Below are 20238 nucleotides of genomic sequence, written 5' to 3'. Positions count from 1 at the left end.
CCACTATATGCCTCTGGACATCTGGTGGCCCATCTCTAGCCTTGTTCAGCTTTGATGGCCTGCATCCTCCTGCAACCCAAGAGAATTCACTCCACAACTTCCTGCACTGCCTATGTCCATCCTATGGCAATTGCTCAAGCTCACAGAGCATGTCAATTGATCCCACCTCCATGCACTCCCCTGCTCCATCCCCTATAAGTTACTCAGCTGCTCCCTGGCCTTCTGTGTGCCCTTATTGGAGGCAGAATCTGTTTACAGTTGTTTTTGCTCTATCCAGTCCTCCGTGTCTCCCCTCAGCAAGGAGCACATATGAATGCTCTCCAGGGGCTTCCCTGCTGCATCCCTCACTAGGCTTACAATCAGAAAACCATCCCAAGGAGCACCTAGAGGGAGAAACCACCTGGGAGCCATGGGCTTCATCTCCGTTATTCAACTTCTATTTGCTGATGACATATCGCAGGTGCAGATGCTGAGGAAGCTAATCTGTGGGATCTCTTTGAGTATCAGTCTTTTATTTCTAAACTCTTTGTTTCTGCTATACTTTCCATTTTATTTAGGCTATTCTTTAGGAGCTTGGAAACTATGTCCTAGGTTTAGGCAATAGGAGAATTACAACAACGTGGCCTTCCTTGATGTTTACCAACTAGCTTACCTAGGATGATCTGATTGTGTTGACTCTCCTCTTCAAAGAGGTTATTCTCTATTCACCTCTCCAACTTTTTGAACTGAGTGGTAGCCTTTGTCCTCAACTTTTTTTATATATCAGTCCTGTGGCCATCTGCCAGTACAAAGACTAACCACTGTTTCCATAAGAAGCCATATCTGAACATGGCATACCTGTGCAACATCTTATGAAAATACCATTTATTCTGTATCAATATGTGCCAGACATTGTATTGCATGGAATGTTGATTAAAACAGTCCTTGATTCCTAAAACTCACATCCAATGGAAGCATTTTAGTCACAAACCCTTTAAGATAGATATGACCACATATTTGTTTTCTGGAGGAAAATACACATGGTCATGGGATTTACATGACTTGCCCATATACACATAGCTAGTAGTGACAGAGCCAAACCTGAACCAACTATCTCCTACTCCAGAGATTGAGTCACAAAAAAGGGGAGCACTGAAGAAGTAGAGTAGCTCTAGTTAAAGAAAGCAGCTATAGCAAGAATGAGACCCTGCATGCCTCCATTCTGCAAAAAAAAAGGGGGGGGGGAGATAAAGAATTAGCAGCACTGCATATGTGATATAGCTATGTTTACAAGTGTCTTGTTATATGTATATTTTACTTTTATATTTTATTCATAGTTTTTGAATATTCATTTTCATTCATTTTGCTGTTTTCAAGAGCCTGGTTCAAGCCATCTTTCAAACATTGTAGGCCACACATTCCTGATCTAGGGGAACCCAACTGCCATATAGAAAACACCATGGTCAGGTGTAGTTATACAATATGAACCCCAAAGGACCAGTTCCAGTAGTGTTGCTGCAATAAGTCCTATCCCCTATATTCAAATAGAATAATCTTGGGTAACCTATATACTATTTCAAGAAAAATCTAAAATTTTTATAAAGATATAAATAACTCTAGTTGGCATAAATTATTAATACATGAAAGAGATCACAAAGAATGCCCTTATTTTTATTTTGGTTTTGAAATACTAGTTATAAACATATGAACTGACCACTGTAAGTCTTAAAATCTGGAGGTCAATATTTCCATTAGAATAAAAAACACTCTATTCAAATTTCACAGATTTATAACACAATTTAATTGAAAGGCTTTTAAGTTACAAAAAGTATATTTTCCTGGAAGGATTTAGTTTCATCAGTATATAAAGTATCTTTGTTTTCAAAAACCAGAAATGGAGTTATTTCATTAGTAATATTTATGGAGTTTTTCATTTTATTTCTTGTACAATCCTACTGATAATGTTACAATAAAAAAAGTAACAGAGAACAATTAATCCTCATGAAGCTTTATCTCAAGTAAAGGTGATCTGCTACATTGTGTTGTTTGCTTTGCTTTGCTTTCATCTGGTTCTACTCTGGCATTTATGTAATCAAAAATAGATTGGAAGTCATTAGCTAGAAATGTGGTAAGGAGAGGGGAATCTCAGAAAGCATCTCAGAGTATATAAAGTATACTTTAAAAATAATTTAAAATACTATATTATATTACGTGAATTTCCACTTGAAGATATAGAACATATGTGTATATATATATATATATACATAAAATATGATTTTACTTTTTAAAAAGCCATGAGGTCATGTAACACAGTGTAATCAATCTATTGCACTTAATGCCGTTATGAAAAAAATATAGTATCTCTGAGCGTGCTCATGTTTACTCCAAGAAAAATAAATAAATGAAGTCATTAACACCGAGAAGGACTCTTCGGTTGTCAGGGATTCCAGATAGAATTGTCAAAAACTCACTACTCAAGAAGATAGTGGGAGAAATACACCAAATTGTAATAAATGTCAAAGGTAATTTGGAATTTGGGTTAATTTGTGTATTTGATGTTTCAATATTTTTCTGAAGCCCCTTCAAGAGCTAATGCATTCATGGTCTGTATTAATAGAATTTTAGCAACTAGTTTAATTGAAGTAAAAATTATGCTTGTCACAGCGTTAAGGAACTCAGTTTTAGAGTGTGCCCAGTTCTAGAAACTATACTTTTAAAAAATTGCAGTTGGGGCAGTCTGGGTAGCTCAACGGTTTAGCACCGCCTTCAGCCCAGGACGTGATCCTGGAGACCCGGGTTCATGTCCCGTGTTTGGATCCTGCATGGAGCCTGCCTCTCCCTCTGCCTGTGTCTCTTCCTCTCTCTCTGTGTCTCTCATGAATAAATAAGTAGAATCTTTAAAAAAAATTTAAAATGCAGTTGAAAAAAATAAAATAAAAAATACAGTTGAACTATCGTTGAGGTGAAGAGTGAAGGGGCAAAGTCAAAAATAAGAAAAGAAATTGTGAAATTATTAAAGAGATTAGTGTACTTAAGAGTAGGAAGATTCAAAAAAGGTGTCTTCATATTTTGGAAATTTAATTTGGTAGGATTGGAATGAAGCTTATTCTTTTAAGCCATGTTGGATTCTGGGTGACCAATGTGGAAACAACTAGAAAGTAAAATTTCAGTATAAAAAAGAACTTATCTAACTCAACACCCAAAAAATAAAAAATCCAGTTAAGAAATAAGCAGAAGACACAAATAGATATTTCTCCAAAGAAAACATACAAATGGCCAACAGACCCATGAAAAATGTTCAACATCACTCTGCATCAGGGAAATACAAATCAAAACCACAATGAGATACCACCTCACACTGCTCAGAATGACTAAAATGAACTACTTAGGAAACAACAGATGTTGGTGAGGATGGGGAGAAAGCAGAACCCTCTTACACTGTTAGTGGGAATGAAAACTGGTGCAGCCACTCTGGAACAGTATGGAACTTCCTCAAAAAGTTAAAAATAGAACTACCCTACAACCCAGTGTTTGCACTACTGGGAACACAAATACCTAGTGTTTATCCAAAGGATACAAATATAGTTATTCTAAGGGGCACCTATGCCCCAATGTTTATAGTAGCAATGTCCACAATAGCAAAACTGTGGAAGCAGCCAAGATGCCCATTGGCAGATGAATGGATAAGGAAGATGTGGTATATGCATACAATGTAATATTACTCAGCCATCAAAAAGAATGAAATTTTGCCATTTGCAGCAGTGAAATAAATCAGTCAGAGAAAGACAAATACCATATGATCTCACCATATGTGGAACTTAAGGAAAAAAACAGATCGAACATAGGGGAAGGGAAGGAAAAATAAAATAATGAAAACAGAGAGAAAAGCAAACCATAAGAAACTCTTCACTATAGGAAACAAACTGAGAGTTACTGGAGGGGAGGTGGGTGGGGAATGGGGTAATTGGGTGATGAACATTAAGGAAGGCACTTGATGTAATGATATGCAACTGATAAATCACTAAATTCTACCCCGGAAACTAATAATATAGCATATGTTAACTAAATTGAATTTAAATTAAAAATTTTAAAATGAATAAATCGAAATCTATATTTGCAAGGAAAAAATAGTGACTTGAAGGGGCACATGCACCCCAATGTTTATAGCAGCACTAACTGCTATAGCCAAAACAAGGAAAGAGCCCAAATGCCCCTCAACTGATGAATAAATAAAGAAGATGTGGTATATACATACAATGGAATATTACTCAACCATCATAAAATGAAATCTTCACTTTGCAAGGGTGTGGATGGCACTAGAGGGTATTATGCTAAGCAAAATAAGTCATAAAAAGACAAATACCAAATGATCACTCATATGTAGAATTTAAGTAACAAACAGATGACACATGAGAAGGGAAGGAAAAATAAAATAACGTAGACAGAGAGAGAGGCAAGCCATAAGAGTTGGCTATATATAATATATCACCCTTCCACTAACCTGGAAAATTCACAATTGCCTAGTGGGAGCGCCAAAGTTACACTCTGGAGACAGTACTATAAAGGAACATCATTTGTACCACAAACTGTAAAGCACAAGACCACAATTACAAATACTCCTGCAGACATGCTATGGGAGGCAGCACTGGTTCCTGTAGAGGCTATGTTTACATATATAGTAAGAAAAAAACAATAGTAGTTTTGAAAAGAGAATCAAGACTTTCAGTCCAGCATATAAAGACCTTGGAAGCTGTGACTTCAATTCTCATTACAAGAAAAAGCTGAAGATCAGCAATTGTTCTTAGATCCAGCAAGGAATGATGTCTTAGGGAAAACTAGTGTCCTCAAAATTGGAGAGCCAGATAAGTGGTTACAGTAAATCATAACTGACCAGGGCAGAATCCTGGGAGCAGAAGCCTGTACAGGAACCAGTGCTGGGGTAAGAAAACTTGAGGTCAAATGGACAAATTGCTGCAGGCTCAGTGTAGCCAAACTTGACAATGAAAACTCCAAAGGAGCCCAGTTTTAGGGGCAGGCCCCACATTTTTTGTGAGTGTTAGCTCCAGAAGATTTACTCTAAATTGACACCACAAAGATCTGAGAAAAATCCTGTCCTGTTTCTCACAGAGGAAAGGGAAAAGGAACTATTTTTAGATCTGCCCAGAACATTATCTTCTTCATAAAAAGACTTGCCTTCAAGAGAACTTGTAAATGTTACAGCCCAGGGACCACAGGTTCCTTAAAAGAGTAAGATTTAATTGTAGCATCATAGAGTTTCTCCTCACTCAGGCAAAACCACCACATCAGTAGTGCTCCTAAGTAACGACACGGGATTCCAAGGAAAGAAACTGTACATCTCAGGTCTTGTTTAAGATGTATAGACTGTTTCCCCAAGACAACTGAGAAGATAAAAACAAGGATCTCAGAGAAAATTTTAGTGCCTAATAACTACAGAAACAGAAAACAATAAACACAGTCTAACCCCTAGTCAGATAAACATAAACTACACACTGAATGCCTACTTACCTCAGTTCCTTTTACTCAGTGCATCATGTCTGGTTTTCAAAAAGAAATTGCAGATATCATGAAAGAAAAGAACAGTTTGAAGAGACAGATCGAGCTCTAGAATCAGACTCAAATATGTCAAAGATATTGAGATAATCAGACCAGGAATTTGAAAAAAAAGTATGATGAGTAAGCAAAGGCTTCTAATGGGAAAAGTGGACAATTCAAAAGAGCAGAGGTAAGATATAAACAGAAATAGGGAAACTCTAAGAAGAAATCAAAAGGAAATGCTAAAGACAAAAATAAATAAAAAATACTATAACAGAAGTGAATTAAGAATGCATTTAATGAGCTCATCATAGACTGGACATGTCCAAAAGAAAAAAGTTTGAAGAAGTATTAATAGAAAATTCCAAAACTAAACTAGAGAAGAAAAAAAAGACTAAAAAAAATTAGAACAGAATATCCAAGAACTGTGTATTATTAAAGGTGTAATATACATGTGATGAGAATACCAGAAAGATAAGAAAGACAGAAAGGAAATAATTGCAACAATGACTGTTGATTTCCAAAAATCAGTGCCAAACCATAGAGCCAGGAAGCTCAGAGAACACCAGAGTAAATAGAAAATCTGAACATAGACATATTGCATTCAAACTGCAGAAAATCAAGACAAAGAAAAAATCTTGAAAGAAGCCAGAGGGGAAGAACTCCTTATCCATAGAGAAGAGCAAGTATAATAATTACATCAGATTTATTTTCAGAAACCATACAAGCAAGAAATGAAGTAAAATATTAAGTATTGGTACAGCTAATTTGGAATAAAGTTCTGTGGTTTCCTACAAAAGTAAACATGCTCTTACCTTATGATATAGCAGTCACGCTCCTTGGTATTTACCTAAATGAGTTGAAAATATGTCCACAAAAAAAACCTGCATACGAATGCCTATGGAATCTTTATTCACAATTGTCAAAACTTGAAAACAACCAGAATGTTCTTCAATAGGAAACCATGGTTCATACATTGGAATGTTTTTCAGCAATAAGAGGAATTGAGCTATCAAGCTACAAAATGATACAGTAGAACCTTAAATGCATAGTGCTAAGTGAAAGGAGCCAATCTAAAAAGACAAAGTACTGTATGATTCTCTGAGACATTCTGAAAAAGGCAAAACTATACAGATAGTTTTTAGGGGTTGAAGGAGAGGCAGAAAGTGGTGAATAGTGGAGCACAGGAAATTCGGAGAGCAGTGAAACTAAACTGGAGGATATCGTAATAGATACATGTCATACATTTCTCAAAATCCTAAAATTTACAGCACAGGTGTGAACTCTATTGTCAGCTATGGACTTTAGTTAACAATGATGTATCCATACTGGCTCAATGATTGTAACAAAAGTACTATGCTAATGTAAAATAATAATGGGGGAAATGGGTGAGGGGTGTGTGAGAGAGCATTCAGGACATCTCTGTACTCTATACAGTTTTTCTATGAACTCAAAGCTGGTCAAAAAATGTCTATAATTTTTTAAAGCTCAGATAAAAACATATTTTTTAAAGTGAAACAGAGGGCATGTCACAGAAGCAATGAACAAAATGTCTGCTCACAAGGACATACCAGTGTTACATGACGGTGGAAGATAAAAATGAATTTTATCTACTAAGTCAGGTCCATTCTTGGAGAAAATCTACTAGTTCTTTCACTGTGTATCTTTGTTCACTGTATATACATGACCTGAATTAGAATATGATGAAGCCTATTTATTGGTTTTCTGTTTTATTCAGTGTACTTAATTTTATTTGCCTTATATGTTGGATGCATTTTTGACATATGCAATCAGAGTGGTAAAAAGTAGAGTCCCACAAAAATGACTTGCAGGCATTTTTATATCTTTCAAAGGATCAAGCTAATGCTCTGTAGGCCATGAACATAGTATTGGGAAATCTCGTCATTAGTTTCTCCTGGATGGGAATAATTATATTCAAAATAATTTTTTAGAGAATGGGAAAAATTCACACTTGCATTTTTAAAGAATTAGTTGTACTGCTATAATGTGTACACTCCCATGCTATTTTGAGGCAAATTATGCTTTACTGTGCACATTAAACAAACAAGTACATCATGAGATTTCATTACTCCTATAGAATACATTTTTCTAAATATACTATTACTAGAAGAATTGATTGGCAAGAAAAAATGGAATAAAGTAAAAGCATTAAATTTTTATTGCAACAACTTATTTCCTTAATTGACTCATTCATTTGGTATATCTTTGAACCAACATTTATGGAAGCTTACTGTAAGGTTAAGGACACAAAGATAAATAAGATACTGTCCCTGTGATAGAGAAATTTTTATCTTGAGACAAGTGGGATGAAGACTTACATCAATAATTATCATGAAAATGATGAGCTAAGAATATAGTGCTCAATGAAGTACAGGAATGACTGGAATCATTGGTCAATTATGATTATCCCAAGGAAAAAGGACTTCAGGGAACAGAGATCTTTTTCTTACATATGAAAGGCTATCCAAATATGGGGTGGATTTGACATAAATATGCTGAAGTTAAAATGGTATGGTATATGCCAGTGATTGTAAAGAAACTTTATTTTAGGTTCCCATTTTTCCCTTTAAATATACCTTGTCATGCTAGTTCTCCTACAGCCAATAAAAAAATAAATAAAAAATAAAAAATAAAAAAAAAACATGATTTCTCTGTTCACTCTTAGGTGAAATATCCTAGAGTTCCAGTGATTCCCAAACATAGTTTTGATCAAATATACAGTTATAAGACATACTCAAACTACACATCTAATCTGAACTTGAGGCTTCTTTTTCCTAGGGTCCTAGATGTGGGGAAGGAGGCAATTGTTAGTTTCTTCTGTCTTTTCCTACCTAGCTTCTTTACTCCTTATTCCCATCTGACTAGTCCTGATTTCTGACACATCCAGAGATGGAATGGAAGGAGCTGGAGATGCTGAGAACAGCCGTCTTCTTAACTGACTCGACTGCTAAGTTGACTTAAGCTCTCATAACCTCTGGACTTGTTCATAACCTCTGGACTTGGAGACGTGCAAAGCTACCTTTCTCTTCTAGGAGTTTGTATAGGCTTTGGCTGACCACACCCCTATCTCTGGGGATTTACTGCTTGCAACTGTCTTTGATTAGAGAGAAGAGATCCCTAATCTGGCTAGCTATGTAATTCTTCCTCAGCCCTCAGGATTCCAGCAATATCTATAATAAGTCCCTGCTCAAGTGTGATTTGATTTTCTACAGTTTCAGTTACCCACAGTCAACCATGTGTCCAGAATCAGATGATCCTCCTTCTGATGGATTGTCAGAAGGTCAATAGTAGCCTAATGCTACATCACAATACCGACATCATTTTGCCTCACCTCATCTCATCATGTAGGCATTTTATTATCTCACATCATCACAAAAAGGGTAAATACAGTACAGTAAGGTAGTTTAAGGGAGGGAGCAACCACATTCACATTGCTTTTATTACAATATATTGTTATAATTCTTCTATTTTATCATGAGTTATTGTTGTTAATCTCTTACTATGCCTAATCTATAAATTAAACTTTATCATAGGTGTGCATGTATAGGAAAAAACATAGCACATACAGGGATCAGTACTATCTGCAATTTCAGGCATCCACTGGGGGTCTTGGACTATATCCCCTGTGGATATGAGGGGATTATTGTATTGCTTTTCTTGGCTGCCTCTTCATCCCTCCACCAGGAGGACCTCTTGGATAGGCACTTTAGAAGACCCATACCAGCTCTCTCTTGTCTGGACTATGACTGGCCCTCTGGAAGCCCATATTCTCTGTCCCATTGAACCCTAGGAGCACACTCACTTGCAAAACTTCAACTCTCTCTTTTCTTGTCACGGGCTGATTCAACAGCCTTTTGTTCTGTTTTCTCAATATTGTGCCTTCACCAATCTAGCTGTCCCTAACACTATAGGAAACACATGTTAAAGTCTCACATGAGTCTCCTTAAAGCCCTTCTCTCCTGACTTGAGCAGAGACAAAGCGAGACTTACAGAAGTCCCCACTTGTTCTCTGACTCCTGACGGATTCATTCTGCCTATCCATCCTCACAGTTAGCAAGGCATTTAAGATTTCTCCGTTGCAGTAGGTGGTACATCCAGTCCAGTGTTGACAAAACCATTTTACCTAAAATTAGCTAAAATTTCGATTCTCAAAATCCTGCTATACTTGGAAGTTACTGGAAGCATATACGTCTGTTTATTCAAGTTAAAATTTTGTTTTCATTAGCTCTATACATTAAGAAAAGATAAACCATAACTATATGCTGTAAGTGCAAAAAAAGGATATTATGTGTGCTATCCAGGAAGGAAAAAAATGGTTAGCTACATACAATTAAAATTGAGTCTATGCTGCAAGACAGTGAAACAACCTCTATGTAATTTAAAGGAGTAAGATTACATGTACGCAATTTGTCTTTCATGTACAATGGAAATACAGAAATTCTCAGGTAAAATGAAATTGTGTTACTATATTACCCACATACTCTCTTGGAGGAAAAAATCTTACTTGAAGCTACTCCAATTGACCAAAGGTATATGGAATTAATAATTAAAATAGGTGAAAACCATGATCTAAAAGATTGGGGATAAATGTGAAAATCATTTTAAGAGGCAACAAATAAGTCAATAAATATGCAAGAAATAAATTCTACCATTATGATAATGGTAGAATAGATAGTTCTAAAATGAACATAAATATATTTAAGCTCTTAGCATATAATAAACATCACACAATAAATAGAACAAGATTGATTATTCAACAAATGCTCTTAAAATAAATTAGTCAGAAAAAAGTAATTTATCACTTTATTATTCACATCAAAACACTGAAAATTCATTTAAAAGGCATATCTTTTTTAGAAATGAAATAAAAGAAACTGAAGGAAAGAAGAGAAAGAAGAAAAGAAATCAAAAGAAAAAAGGAGCAAACATCCTACTCAAAAACAGGTTTACATTTAGCTAATGTTAGGATAGGGGAAACTTTTACGCATAAGAACATCAAAAGAAATCACAAAGATAAGTGGCAAATAAATTTAACTTAAAAATTTGTTTTTATGTTTAAAAACATAATCAAAAGAATAGGTAATCCTTGAAAAATATTTGGAGTAAGCATGATAAATAAATATTAGTATTCTTAATGTATAAAATAACTATATAATTCAGAAAAAAATATTGTGATTTCACGTAACAAGTAGACAAAAGATGGGGCATCTGAATGACTCAGTCAGTTAAGCATCCAACTCATGATTTTGGCTCAGGACGTGATCTCAGAGTTGTGAGATCAAGCCCTGAGTTGGACTCGTGGATGTCAGACCTGCTTAAGATTCTCTCCCTCTCTCTCTGCTCTTCCCCTGACTCTATCTCTCTAAAACTTAAAAGATAATTAAGTAGTTAATTAATTAGAAAAAAGGCTTAAACTGACAATTCACACAAAAAAATACAAATAAGAAAATATCCTTTCTAGTCATGAAAAAAGCAAATTAAAAGAAAGATATGCCAATTTTCTTTAGTCCCTTTTTTTTTAAACTTTAAATTAATCCTAGTAATCCTGGCAAGATCAGTAGGAAGAGAATCTCTGCTAAATGTTATGGTAGATGTGTGCATTGACATTGCATTCCTGAAAATTAATTAAGCAATATGAATAAAAAGTCAAAATGTTTTGCACCAGTATGTTAACTTATCCAAAATTTCTAATTTCTAATTTCCATGCAAAGAAATTAGAGTGGTTAAATACATAAAGGTAGATAAAAATCTGAGCTAGCATGAGTATTCAGCAATAAGGGGTGGTTAAATAAAATAGATCTACAATATAAGCTGTTACCTAACCATTCAGGATGAGAAGTTCAAAGAATTTTTAAAATGTTGAGAAAACCTAGAGTGAAATATGAAATGCAATTGTCTGAATATATAATTATATGTAATATGATCCCAGGTTTGCTTTAAAAAAAAATAGCTGCCTGGAGAAACAGGAGAGAATATGCCAAATATTGATTTGTAGTAATCTGGGGTATTTGATATATAGGTAATTTTAATTTTACAAGGAGCATGTGTCACATTTATACTTGACAAAATATTTTAGAACCTCTTAATTGACCCATAATGCCCCAGATAGGGAAGGCACACTTCTTCCACACTCTGAGATGGTCAAAACACACTTGGGAGAGTGGTATCCCACCCCTGGCACTGTACTCTCAGGGGTAACATTAGAAATCCTGGCCATCTTTTGAGCAGGCTGAGTGGGATGATGGGGGGTGAGTAGGAAGGTGTGATAAGATATGCTAGAGTGAGAGGATTTGAGAAATTAAGCTTAGGGCACAAAAGCTGGATGCTTTTAATCATCCATTTTCAAGTATTTGAGCAGCTGTCACTGGAAAAAGAGTAGATTTATCTTACTTCATTTTGGATAAAAGGAGACAGATTTTGTCTAAATGAAGAATGTTTTCATCCTTGTTCAGTGGATGGTATCAGAGGGCAGAGAGATCTCGTGTTCTGAATTGTCCAGGGTTGCCAGCATAAGGATCCCTTCCCTTGGGTCAGTGCTTGGACCACCCTTTATGCCTAAGATTGATTTAGTGCTTTCCCTAGGAGAAGACTGCAATCGGAAAGTTATTGGTTAATGGACTTTGGACAGAAATTTGAAAACATCATGTTTCAGTTAACTTAATGAAAAGAAATGGTACATAATGCTTTTTATCAATTCAGATTTTAAATTCCCTATATTATAGATTATATGGATAGTAAGCTCTCTAGGAAATGAGGAGGAAGAGGGTGGAAGAAAGGCTGGAGGTTTAAATTCTAGGTGTTATATTATCAACAGTGAAGGTCACTCCTTGATTGTACATTTTTTTCCATGATCAAAGTCTATAACTTTGCACAAGGAATTAATAGCTGATTCCCTTTTAGCCTGTGAGGTGGTATTGAGTAGGACCAGGGTGTGATTTTCACACATTAGAGCAATCATCTAAATTGTCTCGATTCCACTCAGCCTCAGAGACAGAGAGACCTGACGTCTCTCTGGAGTGACTCCAGAAAGCAGGCTGGATGCATTCCCACAGAGAACTTGACTGAATTTTTTTTAGTATGTTTTATAATCAGCATAGCTTTTCATACATTTTCCATTTCTAAAATAGATAACGTGCTTTTGAAATTTAGTGTACATTAAGTGACTGCTCCTTTTTCTTACTGGATGAAAAACTGAATAGATTGTGCAGGCTATTGTTATTGTGAGGAGTGGTGTTAAATTTTCAAATAATTTCTGTCATTGGTTTCATTAACTAGAATGTTGAGAATGTTGGTATTTTTTGTGTGAATCTGGACCAAGAAGCTGCATCTTATTTTATGTTTGGGGGAGTCTTATCATGATAAAAATAATATAACTTGTTATAATTATTTCAGGTTCATACCATCTTTGATTATCTTGAAGAGGAAGTTCCTCTAAAAAGGTTCCATTCCACTATAGTAATTTATGATAGGACCATCCTTTATTTAAACTTTATTTTTTAATGAAATTTTTTTTTATTTATTCATGAAAGACACACAGAGAGAGGCAGAGACATAGGCAGAGGGAGAAGCAGGCTCCCTGTGGGGAGCCTGATGCGGAACTCCATCCCAGGACCCCAGGATCACGACCTGAGCCAAAGGCAGACGCTCAAACCCTGAGCCACCCAGGTGCCCCTACTTACTACTTTAAAGAAATGGTTACAACTTGGATACACTCTCCGCCTCAGACAATACTTTATTCAGGAGAAAATATACTTAGTATTTTTTCTTTCTGAGAAAACCAGGTCTAGAAACCTCTTAAAATGTGCAGGTAGTTATCTTATTTCTTCATATGATGTTCTACATTTTATCTCTTCATTTTAAATTACTTAAAAATGAACCAGGAAAGAACCACATGATTGTGTGGTTATCCTCAGCAACTTTCATTAATGCCTGATATTTCACCACACTAACAAGGGTAATAGCAGACAATAGTTACCTGTCGTCTAGGTGACCTAAAACTGGTCTTTCCTCTCATCAAATTTCAAGTTCCTGAAAAGTAGCACATTAAAGCAAAAAGCAAACAAAACAAAACAAATTTAAAAATAAAGCAGCCATCCCTGAGACTGAATGGTTGTTTCTGTGCTTTAGAAACAGGGAGATGTGACATTGATATTAATTATTTTTTCTTGTCTTGGTTGGTTCTTTGGTCTCCTTTAATTATGAAGGAAGAGAATGAGGTCCTGTACTCTTGGGTCCTGCAGCTCTCTCCCCAGAGGGAAGGCAACATTGAGAGAACCAATACCTCTGTTTTCCCAATGATGGGAAGAAAGATGGGCAGTAGATAATAGCACTCAGAGAGCATTCACCAGGGGCTGGTCACTGTTCTGAGCACTTTATATACATTAATTACCTCAAACAATACTCACAACAACCCCAAGCAGTACTGTGATGTTCTCCTCCTACTAGACGAGGAATCTCAGCCACAGGGACACTGGAGTTGCACAAGATCCCACAAGGAATAAGTAAGAAGCTAGTACTGAATGCTAGGTGGTCCTCAAGACACCTTTGCATCTCTGAATAAATCTGATATTGGCAAGGAACGTGATTGCTTACACATTTTCTTTGTAATCTTCACATAATTCTTATAGAGGAGCAAAAATCATTTTTCTTCTACTCTTTTTTTTTGTTTTGTTTTGTTTGTTTTTTTTTGTTTTTTTTTTCTTCTTCTACTCTTCTGAGCTCTCAGCTGAGATCTCTATAACAAAAGACAGATTGAAAAAATAAAAACAGAAGTTTGTTAACATATATACCTCATGCAACTGTAAAAGATACCCAGAAAAAATGAGTAACTTCCTGAGGTAGCTTGGAATACAGACTTAAATATCATCTTGATAGGGAAAAGGAAGGGGATGTAGGCCTCTTAGGGAAGAGTAAATGATTTTTAGGGGAGGTGACTTCCACGGAAGTATAGATAAGAAGTTTGATAGTTTGTGACTGGGTTTATCCGGGTGTGGTGAGGACCTCTAGTGTCCTCTCCTGTGATAAGAGTCAGTGTTCTTGATTGACGAAACTCCCAGGGAGGGAATTTATGACACTTTATATTCTTTTGGAGGATATATCCTTAGGCAGATAAAAGAAGTTTAGAGAAAGCTGTTTTTTAAGTGACCACTGCTCAAATATGCCAAAGTGAGATATTTTGGGGTGGTATATTCTACTACCATTCACTCTGTTAGTTTGACATTAATTTTAGCCCTCATTCACAGATGAGGAAATTGAAGAGAGGTTGAGTTTTGTCTTGCTTTTTCCTTCCCTTGGAAGGAGCCAGAAATGAGCTCTTCCCCATAATAAGCCAGGCCCTGAGGTTAACAGGACAGTTCAGGAAGAGAAAAAAAAAAATAAGATAAGCTAGGGCTTACAATAAACCAAAGAAAACAAAAGTTGTAACTTGTTCAATGAAACCAATTTTATTAAAGGTAAAATAAGCCTTTTTAAGAGATGAACACATCTGGAAATCCACACCACAAAGTAGAATTATGCTGGAAAAGTGAAAAATGTGAAGTGAAGGAAAAGAGACAAAACAGGAAGTATGATCATTGGACATTGGATACCAGAGAGCCATGCAGGTGGGGAAACAAAGTATAACTTAGATAACTAAATGGGAGGAAGATGTCATCCAGGCTGGGGATCTCACCTTCTGCACCACGATGTTTTGATTTCAGTCCGTTGCAATGTTGGTGAAGCTGGCTCCCTTCACCCCTACTGCACTCCTCACTTAGTGTCCTTCATTTTAGTATTTTCCTAGTTATTTTTCCATAGAGCTTTGGAACCATTCATCTGGAAAAAAAATTAGGGGATGTTAAGTTTATATAAAATTTGGGAGAATCGCCTTCTTTATGAAGCTGAGTCATCCCATCCATTCCATTTATTCATGTCTACTTCTGTGTCTTTCACAAGCATCTTAAATTTTCTTCATGCAGTTTTTACACATTTTTTTCTTAACTTGCTTTCAGTTTTTGGTGTTACAGTGTTTTCTTTTGTATCTTAAAAAAAACAATGTATATAATTAAGAAAGTGGACTTTAACTGGTATCTTATATAGGTGTTATTTTTCAAACATTTAGGTCTTATGACTTCTTTTCAATCCTAAAAATTACTGTGTACCTTAAAAATTTTTTGTCTATATGAGTTTTATCTGTTGGAATTTACTGTATTAAAAACTAAAACTGATATATTTTAAAAATATTTATCTGTTGATTTATTTAAAAGAACAATAAGTAACAAATTATGTAATTAATTATATACTTTTGGTGAAATATGGCATATTTTATATACTAAAGAAAAATTGGTGAGAAGAGTGGCACTATTTTACCCTTTTGAAAATCATGTTAATCTTTAGCTCAATAGAAGACAGCTGTGTCCTCATGTCTGCTTTCCCATCAATCTGTTGTTTTATCATATGCCAGTAACCTCTGGGAAACTACTGAGCACTCTTGAGAGAATGACAGTGAAAAAGGACAAATAATGTCATGGAATTTCATGAAAATATTTTTGATCTTGTAGAACCCTTGAAAGAGAACTGATATAGAGTATTCTTTTGCTTTAAGTAGGAATAATTGAAGAATTTTTTCCCTCAGGCTTTTTTACATGTTTTTTCTTTACATTGTTAATAATATGTGAATTCTATTAATAGAATTCTTAAAGTTGATTGAACCTGAAATCCCAGAATAACCCTCATTTGGTTACGATACATTGTTTTCTTAATGTGATACTGGATTTTGTTTGTCCTTATTTACTTAGGATTCTGACATGGACATTCAAAAGTGAGATTGGCTCATATTAGATTTCTTTTTGATTTCTGCAACAAAATCTTTACTATAAAGAAGAGCAATAGTATTAATTTGGGCCTGCTTTTACATAATTTAGAAAAGCCTGATAAGGGATTATGTTAGTTCTTTGTGTGATGAGAGAGTAGAGCAACATTTGATTGTGAACTAATTTCAAATGATGGATTACATAAAACTTGACAGACAGAAACGTTGTGCTTCTCACTTCCATCCCCGCTCCTCCTACAAGCAAAGCTCTACACACCACAGCTTCTCTCCAGTTATATTCTTTCTGTCCTAAATGCTGAGGGCCTGGGGGTAGCTAGCATAGCCACCCAGTTTGATGGAGAATCACATATCAGGAGAACACTGCATCTAAAAATACGTGGCTCAAATACCAACTTGCCAAGGTATGTGATTTTATTAAACACTTTGGAGTCTCAGGCTTCTCATTTATTAAAGATGGATAATAATACCTGCCTCATAGTCCGTTGAGAATGCACTGAGATAAAGTGTGCAGGTTGCTTATATGTACATAGCACATAGTCATTGTTCAATAGTTGATGGTTCTTTTAGCAATCGTGCTTTAGAAGGGAGACTAGAACACAAAGGGTAAGGTTGTGAAGAAAAGTTGGCAGATAACTTTGACCCAGTGGAATCACTGAAGACTTTTGGGAACCAAAGAGCTGGATTTGGGGTTTGAAGCTTGAGTAAATGTACTGCTGCATAACAAATTACCCCCACTTAGCAGCATGAAACAACATACATTTATTATTTTACACAACTTATGAGGGTCAGGAATCTGGGAGTTGCTTTCCTGGTTGGTTCTGATTCAGGGTCTCCCATGTGGTTGTAGTCAGGATGTTGACCAGGACTGTAGTCAATGTGAAGGAGTTGGGGAATCCACTTCATTCACATGGTGATTGGGAGAAGGCTCCAGCTCCTGACCATAAAGAGCTCTACAAAAGGTTACTCAAACCTAGCTCTCCCATGGCTCCCTAAGATACAAAGGCATGTATCCTAAAGATACATGCCTCAAGTCAGAAACTGTACTCCTTTGTAGCCCAATTTCAGAAGTATCATATCATTACTTCTGCCATAGTCTGTTATTCCCACAGACCATTGGTGTTACAGTGTGAGAACTGCACTGGAGTGTGAATACCAGGAGAAAGAGATTACTAGGGACCATCACCTACAATCTTGGAGGATGACTACCATAGTGGAATCTAAACAATGGAAAGAATTTGGAAATTGGATGGAAATGAGGAAACTAGGTCAGACCATAGCATGAATGAAATTCCTGTCATTGCCATGGGTGATTCATGCCAAGTGCTGATGGAACCATCTCCAGTAACCTCTAAGCAGGAGGTGGAGACACAGAGCTCTAGGTCAGTACGGGAGGGCTGACCATCTACACATTTCACAGTTGTGCCAGGTGATTTCCTTGCCAAATCCCCAGAGAAAGAACATGAAGGTGTAATTCCTAAACTAAATAATGCATCTTACTACCCATGTTAACTTTTAAGGCAGTTAAATATTTTCAACAGTAAGTTTGTATTTTTAAGAGAGAGCTGATAATCTCTCTTAAAATACTAAGCAACACAAAACTTTAAAGAGTAATATGAAAGCATCTTATACAAGTGACTTTTATTACTGGGAATGAGATGGCAGGCATGCGTGCAGTAGTATCCATCCTCCGTAAGAGGGCAGAGTCTTCACTCTTACAGTTAGCTTGCTCCTCACTATATTCAGCACAGTACCATTTAGTGGACACTAAATGCATATAGTTTGAATTTATGAGTGAATTAATAATACCTGCTCTCCTTCTTTCCTGCTTACACTCTTTTGGATGACACTCAACATACTGATGCAGGACACAGGTTTAAAAATTACACAGGTTTTGGGATGCCTGGGTGGCTCAGCATTTGCATGCCTGCCTTTTGCCCAGGGGTGATCCTGGAGTTCCGGGATCAAGTCCCACATCGGGCTCCCTGCATGGAGCCTGCTTTCCTTCTGCCTATATCTCTGCGCACCCCCCATCCCCCGTCTCTCATGAATAAATAAATGAAATCTTTAAGAAAAATAAATAAATAAATAAAATTGCACAGGTTTTGCTGTCACAGGACTCTGATATTTGAGAGCATCAGTGACTAGTCCTGAATCAACAGAACTTTGTCAGCTGTCACAAAACTCATTGATTTCTGGCATTGTCTGTGAGCTCCAGATTCTTAGCTATACAAGCTGTGTCTCTGTTCAAATGTACAGTATTCAACTGAAACACGTGTAAAATACATGCCACATGGACTTCTGTCTACAAAATGTAAGCAAACAATAATTGTAGATTTCTGTCAATAACAATTAATAAAACGATTAGTACCTTTACACCAAAGCTCCTTACATTCATTATGTCATTAATTATTTACAGAGATTTTGTAGGGTGGGTAATTATTGTCCTTAATTTATAAACAAGAATCTGAGGAGTTGAGTTTTCTTAACTATCATAGGGCTTAGACTCAAGTCCTTACTTAGGACTAAAAGCCTAGCATTTGCTCTAAAATCTCATGCAATCTCTATTTAAATAGTGTTCAATTTTTCTTTGTAAATTCATAATACATAGCTATTTTATTGCATCAGGGCCACCTTTGTGTACATCAACTAGTTTTTTATTTTACAATAGTAAAATGCAGTTAAATGATTAATTGAACTTTTCATTCGTTAGGTTTTTTGGTGCCTTTCAAGTGCCCTTCTTTTTAGCTCATCCTCTACCCACCTCCTCTCTGGTAACCTTCAGTTTGTTCTCTATAGTTAAGAGTCTGGTTTTTTGCTTTACCTCTCTCTTTTGTTCCCTTTGCTCATTTACTTTGTTTCTTAAATTCACCATATGAGTGAAATCATATGGTATTTGTGTTTCTCTGACTTACTTTGTTTAGTGCAATACTCTCTAGCTCCATCCATGTTGCAAATGGCAAGATTTCATGCTTTTTTATTGTGCTTTGTATATTTGCTTTATCTCTGAGGCAGGCAAATGGCACTATATGTCTGTTGTCACAACATCTTTGAGAAGGAACTGAATATCATCACCCATATTAGGCTGCTGGAAAGAGCCACAGTGTGAAATGTGCTGTGTAAGTGGGACAGGTATCAAACCTAGAAACCCCCAAGGCTAATTCTGGACTTGAACCAGCAGATATAGTAATCTATAGATTGTGTATGTGTCAGATGGGTAGCTTTTACTTTTGTACTGTATGTATAATTTACATACATAATTTCATGTGTTCACTTGGAGCTTTGTAGCAGAATGTTAATATATTTCCCAATATTGTTGAAAAGTCTCAGTAATATTCCTATTATAACTTTTGGCATTGTCAATTTTGAGATGTCCATGAGAAATTATGCTGAAGTCAATAGAAATGTTGCAGTTTTCTGTCTTTAATGCTCAAATAGGCCTGTGCTCATGATGCTGCCTCCTCCTCTACCAATAGTCCATGATCCAGCTATTGATTCTTAACTGTTTTAGGAAATCCAAGATGTGTTCATCCAAATTTAAATCTCCTTTTGTGTTATGAAAAAAAAAAAACAGCGTTTCTGTCTATTATTCTGATCTGTTCCTTTGGATTAAAAAATATTTTGACAATGTAACTATCATGAGCCTCTGTGAGTGAAACTGTTTCTTTTTTGCTCCCTAGTTACATCTTTTATCCTTTGTGTGTTCTTTCTATCCCTGAATAGTTTTGGAGATACAGTGTCCTATTATTATGTAATATCTGATGCTATTTATGTGAGCCATGGGTAGAGTGAGAATAAAAACTGTTTTCCCCTTTATTAAATTGGTGTTCCTACAGCTTGTGGGTTGGCAGCTTTTCAAAATGTAGTGCTCAGATTTC

The 20238-nt window shown here is 35.9% G+C and overlaps 1 protein-coding gene across 7 annotated transcripts in view; it reads left to right on the top strand.

Moving 5' to 3' along the window:
- Nucleotides 1–20238, top strand: part of RGS7 (regulator of G protein signaling 7) — a 581011-nt gene that overhangs the window by 506627 nt on the left and 54146 nt on the right. The window lies entirely within an intron of this gene.

This window comes from Canis lupus, chromosome 7 (genome assembly GCF_003254725.2).
Source record: "Canis lupus dingo isolate Sandy chromosome 7, ASM325472v2, whole genome shotgun sequence".
NCBI lineage: Eukaryota > Metazoa > Chordata > Mammalia > Carnivora > Canidae > Canis > Canis lupus.
The sequence above is the reverse complement of the archived record's forward strand: the minus strand, read 5'-3'. Positions and strand labels throughout refer to the sequence as shown.